The sequence below is a fragment of the Amborella trichopoda genome, chromosome 8 (genome assembly GCF_054954075.1).
Source record: "Amborella trichopoda isolate Santa Cruz 75 chromosome 8, AtrichopodaSantaCruz75HAP2 v2.0, whole genome shotgun sequence".
Lineage (NCBI taxonomy): Eukaryota > Viridiplantae > Streptophyta > Magnoliopsida > Amborellales > Amborellaceae > Amborella > Amborella trichopoda.
In genome coordinates, this window is record NC_142343.1 from 34,004,378 (window position 1) to 34,013,182 (window position 8,805).

The 8,805-nt window shown below is 38.6% G+C and overlaps 1 protein-coding gene across 4 annotated transcripts in view; it reads right to left on the reverse strand.

Moving 5' to 3' along the window:
- Positions 1–59: 59 nt before the first annotated feature.
- The window catches only part of LOC110008332 (uncharacterized), a 37,482-nt gene continuing 28,736 nt past the window's right edge, over positions 60–8,805 (reverse strand). For all 4 annotated transcript variants that reach the window (XR_016039719.1, XM_088845627.1, XM_088845626.1 and 1 more), the window contains exons 2-3: positions 4,587–8,805; positions 60–988 (exon numbers count right to left, since the gene is read on the reverse strand). The exon at positions 4,587–8,805 is cut by the window's right edge and continues 1,620 nt beyond it. The gene's annotated coding sequence lies outside the window, so the exon portion shown is untranslated. The remainder of the gene's footprint in view (positions 989–4,586) is intronic.

The window sequence follows — 8,805 nt, forward strand, 5'->3', positions numbered from 1 at the left end:
AATGTTAAAATTAGCATGACTGCTTACCAATCTAGCATAGCAACGATTGTCTTTCATAAAGTGAAATCTAGGTTTATTCCCTTGTTCATCTTCATCCAACTCCGTGAAGAATCAACTATCAAAAATGAAAGTGTAACACCAGTGGTCGAAGACAGGTTTAACACCATAATATCCAAGGAAACAAGAGAACATGTGCACATTTGACACCAACTCTTGTGGTCTTGTCGGCATTGTCGAACACGAACGACTTAGACAATCTCCTTGATTCGCTAATTGAACTTCAATCGATCTCACTATCATCAAGAAACTATCATTTTATTAAGTCCCGGATGTGCCCCACTACCAATCAAGAATATTCGATAAACTGTTCTTTAAGCTATAGTCCCCAAGACTCATCCGGCCCTCATGCTCCCTCCCGATTGGATTATCATCGCACCCTCCCTCACCAGCGGCGCCTTGCCCCTCAGTACCTTGAGTATGTTGTTTGCCATGACGCTGGCATAAACGCTTGCTGCGGCTCTCACCAGATGGGCTACGATCCCCACAGCTACATCTCTCTATCGTGTATGGATGTCGCCCACCTCTTTTTCCTACACGTCTTTCCCCAAGGCTTCCACATCATCATCTAAATCTTGAACTTGTTCTTCTAAATACTCCATGTTCACCGTCGGTGGCTGCCCCTCCCATTGCTTCCCCTCTACCACCCATTCCTCTGTAAGATCCTCTTAAAAAATGTAGTCCAAGTTAATTGGGTCGTAACATGAGGGTTCCCTCTTTAGCATCCTCTGCGTTAGGTTGTGATTATAGGGCACATAAAGTAGCTGACGCAGCCTCTCTATCTTCAACTTGTTCCTCCTTAGGGTATGAATCCACTGTAACATGCTCAAGGTTCTCTCACATCTAGAGGAGGAATAGGTTTGTCTTAGGACCTTAACTGCAATCTTCTTTAAATGTGGAGTTTAGAGTCCATATAAATCCAACTATGCAGCTGTCACGAAATAAGATAGAATATTAATCATTTGATAACTAAAACAAGAAATGCAATTGTACAGACTTAGTTATATTAGAAAATAGTAATTCATGACGTTTGTTGGCTAACCTGGATCTAATGCACTTCTCGTCATTATAGCCATGGTAGTATCAAATTCCCCTCGAGTCAAAAAGTAGACTGCCCAGTGCCTAGGCGGCCAATCTGGGCGGTCGATCCCTAGGCGGCAAATTTGGTCATTTTTTTTTTTTTTTGTAGGAGCAATTTTGGTCATTTTTTTTGTTTTTAAGGGCCAATAATTAGGTTTTAGATTCATTTGAACCCTAAAACTTGTTGGAGCTAATTTTAGAGAGAGAAAGCCCTTAAAAATCTAGTTTTTGGTGAATTTTTTCGGATCGAAGGGTTTCTCAAAGTTGACAAAAATTGATCAAAACATCACCCATTGATATTAGATTTACTTTTTGATGTTTTGCAAAGTTATTAGGAGGTTTTTTAGAAGGTTTTGAGTATTTAGAAGCATCTTTGAGGTGAAGTTTGAAGATTGAGCAATCAAACTCAAAGTGATTTTTTTATTGCTTTAGTAATTTGCATTATTTTTTAGATGTCTTCTTCAAGATCTAATAGGAGGTGATCCCGGTTGGAAATATGGCTATAACCCAGATCCTAATGATAAAAATTGCATAAGATGCAAGTTTGTGAAAAGGATACAAAAAGGGGCATAAACCGTTTCAAGAAACATCTTGCCGGTATCAGAGGGGAGGTTGCCCCATGTAAAAAGACTTCTGATGTTGTTAAAGAGGAAATAAACAATTTTTTGAACATGGTGAAAATGAAAAAAGATGAGAGATTTGCCTCTATAGCAGAGATTAGGTCTGGAGTTCAGATCAATTTTGATGATGATGATAGTGACGAGAAAATGGAGGGATGTCAAGAGGTTGAGCAATCCATTATTAAGGGAGAGGGGAGGGGAGTTGTAATTGTTTTTGGTTCTGAGACTAAGAAGCCTTGGTTTAAAGGCCCTATGGATAGTTTTTTACCTCGGCCTGACCCTGAGGTTGCAGGAGAGAAAACAAAAAAGAAAACCACCATTGAAAATAGAATCAAGAAGGAAGAGAGAGATAAAGCTGCGTATTATCTTGATACATGGTTTTATGAGGCGAGCATTCCTTTCAATACCGCTCGCTTAAGCAATTTCTATGCTGCGATAGAGGCCGTTAGCCAATTTGGCCCTGGGATGAAACCTCCAACCCCATATGAGCTTTCAGAGCCTTTTTTAAAAAAGGCAGTGAGTGTCATGAAGGAAGTTGTAGAACTTAAGAATGGTGCATGGGCTCAGTATGGGGTTTCTATTATGACCGATGCTTGGAGTGATAGGAAGAGAAGAAGTCAGATGAATTTGCTTGTGAATTATCCTGCAGGGACTGTGTTTTTGAGGTCTATTAATGCCTCTGATCATATCCATGATGCCCATTACATATTTCAAGGATAGAGAAGGGAATCAAGGTAGTTGGGGAGCATCTTGTTGTACAGGTTGTCACAGACAATGCTGCTCCTAATGATGTTGCATCTAACTTGTTGCACATAGCTTATCCTAGAATCTTTTGGACACCATGTGCAGCACATTGTATAGACCTCATGCTTGAGGCTTTTGGCGGTTTAGCCGAGATATCAGGTGCAGTGAAGAAGGCCAAGTGAGTTACAAATTTCATTTATAACCACCATCTCACCCTCAGCATGATGTGTACCTTTACAAAGAAGAAAGAGATTGTGTGGCCTGGTACTTATGCCTAGATAGTATACATTCGAGGATAGTGCAGTTGAGGCAAATGTTTATCTCAAATGAGTGGAGAGCATGTAAGTGGTCTAAAGATCAGGTTGAGAAGAAGGTGAGAGATATTATACTTTTTAATGACTTTTGGAGAGGGGTGAAGGACGCTCTTAAGGTATATTTTCTTCTTGTCAAAGTCCTTGGCATGGTTGATAGTGACAAGCCATCTATGGGCTACATATATGATGCAAAAGAGATTTAGCCCAAAAATTCAATGATGAAGAAACCCATTACAAGCCTGTTTTTGAGATTATTGCTGAGAAGTGGGATAGGCAGCGACATCGGCCATTGCATGCAGCTGGTTATTATTTGAACCCAGCTTTTTTTATATTGACAAGGATATACAAACAAATGACATAGTTATGAATGGATTTAATGAGTGTGTAGAGGTGTTAGTCCCTGATCCTGCTATGAAGGATATCATATGCGCTGATGAGCTGATAAATTACAGTGCTGATTAAAGTCTTTTGGAAATCCAATGGCGATGAGGCAAATGGCGAAAATTGATCCAGGTTTTATTGTATTAATAATATTCTTAAGTTCATCAATTCAAGTAACAAGTAATTCTATTATTTATTTACGATTTTATTCTATATCTTTACAGCCCAGTGGTGGAGCCAACATGGGTTTAGTTCTCCAAATTTACAAAAGTTGGCCATTCAGATCTTGAACCTAACCACGTCTTCATTTGGTTGTGAGCGCAATTAGAGTGTTTTTGAAAGGGTAAGGCTGTAAGGGTAATTTGTATAATTAGTTTCATTTGATTTTATTAGATTCATACAAAGAAAAGGAACATGCTTGAATCAAAGAGGCTCAATGCCCTAGTCTATGTCAAGTACAATCAATTCTTGATGGACATGTTTGCTAAGAGAGATAAAAGAGAGCCCATCAAATCAAAAAATGTGGACCATGCTATGGAGTGATTAGTTGATGATGATGAGGTCGAGGGGCATGAAGGATTGACATGGGACATGATCATGGATGCATCAGGGACATCAGTTGACCCTCCTAGGGCCACTAGATCTTTTGCACAGAGAACAAGGATGAAGGAAGAAGAGGCTGATTCTGAAGAGACGGAGGAGGACGGGGATGACCAATATGTCAAGGAGGGTGACAACTCCGTCGACTCCGATGAATATGATGCCAATGCAACTGACCCAAGATTTTTTGATGATGAATGTTGATTGTTGGATAATTATTAAACTTTGAAGTTTGAACTTTGATTGAAGTATTGTGTATTGAACTATTGAAGATTCTTTTGAGTCTTCAAGTATTACTTTCATAGTTTCATTATTCAATTTTGTTTTCTTCCTCATGGTGGTGTACTGTAGTACTGGTGTGATACTATTTGATAACTTGGTTTGATAATTTGGTTGGTTGTAAATTTTACGTTTTAATTGGATTATGGATATGGAGTATGAACCGACTTATGGATTATGGTTATGTCGAGTGTGTGCTAATGCTAATATGTAGTATAATTTGAATTATGTACTGCAATACATATAACTGATACTAACATAACTGCACTGCAGAATCTTTATTTGGATTCAACTGGGCTGCTCAGGTTCTGGGCGCCCGCTTAGGCACTGGGCGGCTTGGACCCCCCAGGCCGCCTAGAACCCGCTTAGCGCTTTTTGAAACACTGATTCTCCTTGTGCATCCATATACATAGGAAGCTAGAAGACATGAAAAGTCGACATTGTTAGTAATGGTAATGCACAATAAACTACATTATTGGCTAATTATTGAAACGTATTGACTATAACTTACCTCTTTCAACTAACTAACACAATGGAGGTAATGGACTGAATTTGCTAAATCGAGCTCTTCATTAGCATTACTGCACAATGAAGGGAAAGAAGATTTCTTCTTCTTCTTCTTTCTTCTTGCTTCTTTTATCTTCTTGATTCTTTCTTCTTCTTCTTCTTTCTTTCTTCTTGCTTCTTATTTCTTCTTCTTCTGCTTTCTTTCTTCTTGCTTTTTTTTTCCTGCATCGTTGTTTGTCTCTATTAGAGGCTCCCCTAGTGCACAATGGATGCAAGGAAAATGGTGGGGTGACTAAATTTGATAAACCAACTTCTCTAGTGGTATTACTACACAATAGAGGTGGGGGGATTGAATCTGCTAAATTGAATTCTCTATTGGCATTACTGCACAATAAAGGGAAGGAAGATGTCTTCTTCTTCATCTTCTTTCTTCTTCTCCTTCATTCTTCTATCTTCTTTTTCATCTTATTCTTCTTTCTTCTTTTTCATCTTATTCTTCTTCTTCTTCTTCTTGCTTCACCTTCTTCTTCATCTTCTTCTTCTCCTTCTTGTTTCTTGCTTCTTGCTTCTTGCTTCTTGCTTCTTCTTCTTCTCCTTCATGCTTCTTGCTTCTTCTTCTTCTCCTTAATGCTTCTTGCTTCTTCTTCTTCTTCGTCTGCTCCTTCATGCTTCTTACTTCTTGCTTCTTCTTCTTCTCCATGTTTCTTGCTTCTTGTTTTTTCGTTCTTCTTGCTTCATCTTCTTTCCTCTTATATCTTCTTCTTCTTCTTCTTCTTCTTCTTCTTCTTCTTCTTCTTCTACTTTCTTCTTCTACTTCATTCTTCTTTCTTCTTCTTCATCTTATTCTTCTTCTTCTTGCTTCGTCTTCTTCTTCTTCTACTTCTTCTCCTTCTTGTTTCTCGCTTCTAGCTTCTTTTTTCTTCTTCATCTATTGTTCTTCTTCTCCTTCTTCTTCTTGCTTCGTCGTCATCTTCTTCTCCTTCTTGTTTCTTGCTTCTAGATTTTTGCTTCTTGCTTCTTCATCATCATCATCATCTTCTTCTTCTTCTTCTTCTTGCATCTTGCTTCTCCTTCTTCTTCTTCTACTTCTTCATTTCTTCTTCTTGCTTCTTGCTTCTTGCTTCTTGCTTCTTGCTTCTTCATCTTCTTGCTTCTTGCTTCTTCATCTTCTTGCTTCTTGCTTCTTCTTCTTCTTCTTCTTCTTGCTTCTTGCTCCTTCTTCTTCTTCTTCTTCTTTATCTTCTTCTCCTACTTCTTCTTCTTCATCATCTTCTCCTTCTTCTTCCTCTTCTCCCTTTTCTCCTTCTGCTTCTCCTTCTTCTTGCTCATTGCTTCTTGCTTCCTCCTTCCTGCTTCTTCTTCTCCTCCTTCTCCTTCTTCTTCTTCTCTTTTCTTTCTTCTTCTCCTTCTTCTTCTCCGCCTCATGCTTCTTCTTCTCCTCCTCCTCCTCCTCTTGCTTTTTCTTCTTATTCTTCTTATTCTTCCTCTCCTCCTTCATCTTCTTCCTCTGCTCCTTCATCTTCTTCCTCTTCTTCTTCTTTTTCTTCTTTTTCTTCTTCTTCTTCTTTTCCTTTTTATTCTTCATCTTCTTCCTCTCCTCCTTTATCTTCTTCCTCTTCTTCTCCTTCTTCTTCTTCTTCTCCTTCTTCTTCTGCTTCTTCTCCTTCTCCATCGTCTCCTTCTCCTTCTTCTTCTACTTCTACATCTCCTTCTCCTTCTTTTCCTCCTTCATCTTCTTCTTTTCCTCCTTCATCTTCTTCCTCTTCTTCTCCTTCTTCTTCTGCTTCTTCTTCTCCTTCTCCTTCTTCTTCTTCTTCTACTTCTACATCTTCTTTTTCTCCTTCTCCTTCTCTTTCTCCTTCTTCATCTTCTTCTTATCCTTCTTCTCCTCCTCCTCCTTCTTTTTCTTCTTCTCCTTCGTCTTCTTCTTCTTCTTCTCCTTCGTGCTTCTTGCTTCTTACTTCTTGCTTCTTCTTCTTTTTCTTCGTGTTTCTTGCTTTTTGTTTTTACTTTCTTTTTGCTTCGTCTTCTTTTCTTCTTCTTCTTCTTCATCTTCTTTCTTCTTCTCCTTCTTTCTCCTTTCTTCTTCTTCATGTTATTCTTCTTCTTGCTTTGTCTTCTTCTTCTTCTTCTTCTTCTTCTTCACATTCTTGTTTCTTGCTTCTGGCTTCTTTCTTTTTCTTTATCTTCTTCTCCTTCTGACTTCTGGCTTCTTGCTTCTGCTTCTTCTTCTTCTTGCTTCTTGCTTCTTTTTTCTTCTTACTTCTTCTTCTTCTTCTTCTTCTCTTTCTTTTTCTCCTTCTTCTTCTTATTCTGCTTCTTCTTTTCCTTCTCCTTCTTGCTTCCTTGTTCTCCTGCTTCTTCTTCTCCTTTTGCTTCTTCTTCTTCTTCTCCTTCAACTTCTCCTTCTCCAACTACTTCTCCTTCTCCAACTACTTTTTTTCTTCTCCTTCTCCTTCATCTTCTTCTTCTCGTCCTCCTTCTTCTTCTTCTTCCTCTTCTTTTTCTTCTATTCTTCTTCTCCATCTACTTCTCCTTCTTCTCCTTTTCTTTCTCCTTCTTCTTATTCTTCTTCTTCTTCTTCTTCTTCTTCTTCTTCTTCTTCTCTTTTCCTTCATCTTCTACTTATTCTTCTTCTTCTTTTTCTTGCTTCGTCTTCTTCTTTTTCATCTTTTCCTTCTTGTTTCTTGCTTTTGGCTTCTTTCTTATTGCTTCTTCTTCTTCGTGCTTCTTTCTTCTTGTTTTTTCTTTCTTTTTGCTTCATCTTCTTTTTCTCCTTTCTCCTTCTTCATCTTTCTTCTTTTTTTTCGTCTTCTTTTTTTTTCTCCTTCTTTCTTCTTTCTTCTTCTTCTCCTTCTTCTTCTTCTTCTTCTTCTTCTCCTTCTTGTTTCTTGCTTTTGGCTTCTTACTTTCTTCTTTCTTCTTCGTCTTGCTTCTTGCTTCTTGCTTCTTGCTTCTCTTCTTCTTCTTCTTCTTCTTGCTTCATGCTTCTTCTTCTTCTTCTTCTCCTACTTCTTCTCCTTCTCCTTCTCCTTCTCCTTCTGCTTCTTCTTCTATTTCTCCCTCTCTTTCTTCTTGCTTCCTGCTTCCTGCTTCTTGTGCTTCTTCTTCTTCTTCTTCTTCTCCACGTCCTTCTCCTTCTCCTTCTCCTTCTACTTGTTCTTCTTCTATTTCTTCTCCTGCTCTGTCTCCTCCTCCTCCTTCTTCATCTTCTTCTCCTTCTCCTCCTCCTCCTCCTCCTCCTCCTTCTTTTCCTGCTTTTTCTTCTTATCCTTCTTCCTCTTCTTCTCCTCCTCCTCCATCTTCTTCTTCTTCATTTCTTCTTCTTCTTCTCCTTCTACTTCTTCTTCTACTTCTACTTCTCCTTCTCCTTAGTCTTTTACTTCTATTTCTCTTTTTTCTCCTTCTTCTACTTCTCTTTCTTGCCCTTCTTCTTCTCCTTCTTCAACTTCTTCTTCTTCTTTTCTCCTTCTTCTTCTACTCCTTTTTCTTCTCCTTCTTCTCCTTGTCCTCTATCTTCTTGTCCTTCTTCTTCTTCTCCTTCTTCTCCTACTCCTTCTTCTACTTCTACTTCTCCTTCTTCTACTTCTCCTTCTCCCTCTTCTTCTACTCCTTCTTCTCCTTCTTATTCTTCTTCTTCTTTTTGCTTCGTCGTCTTCTTCTTCTTTTTGCTTTGTCTTCTTCTTCTCCTTCTTGCTTTTTGCTTTTTGCTTTTTCTTCTTCTCCTTTATGCTTCTTACCTTTTGCTTCTTCTTCTTCGTTGCGTTTCTTGCTTTTTGCTTTTTGCTTTTTCTTCTTTCCCTTTATGCTTCTTACTTCTTGCTTTTTGTTTTTTGCTTTTTGCTTTTTCTTCTTCTCCTTCATGCTTCTTACTTCTTGCTTCTTCTTCGTTGTGTTTCTTGCTTCTTGTTTTTTCTTTCTTTTCGCTTCATCTTCTTTTGCTTCTTTCTTCTTAATTCTTCTTCATCTTATTTTTCTTTTTCTGCTTCTTGTTTTTTGCTGCAGGCTTCTTTCTTTCTTCTTTCATCTTCGTCATCTTATTCTTCTCTTTCTCCTTCTCCTCCTCCTCCTCCTACTTCTTTTTCTTCTCCTTCTCCCTCCTCTGCGTCTTCTTCTTCTTTTTCTTCTTCTTCTTCTTTTTATCCTCCTTCTTCTCCTCCTCCTCCTCCTCCTCCTCCTCCTCCTCCTTCTTCTTCTTCTTCTTCTCCTCCTTCCTCTTCTTC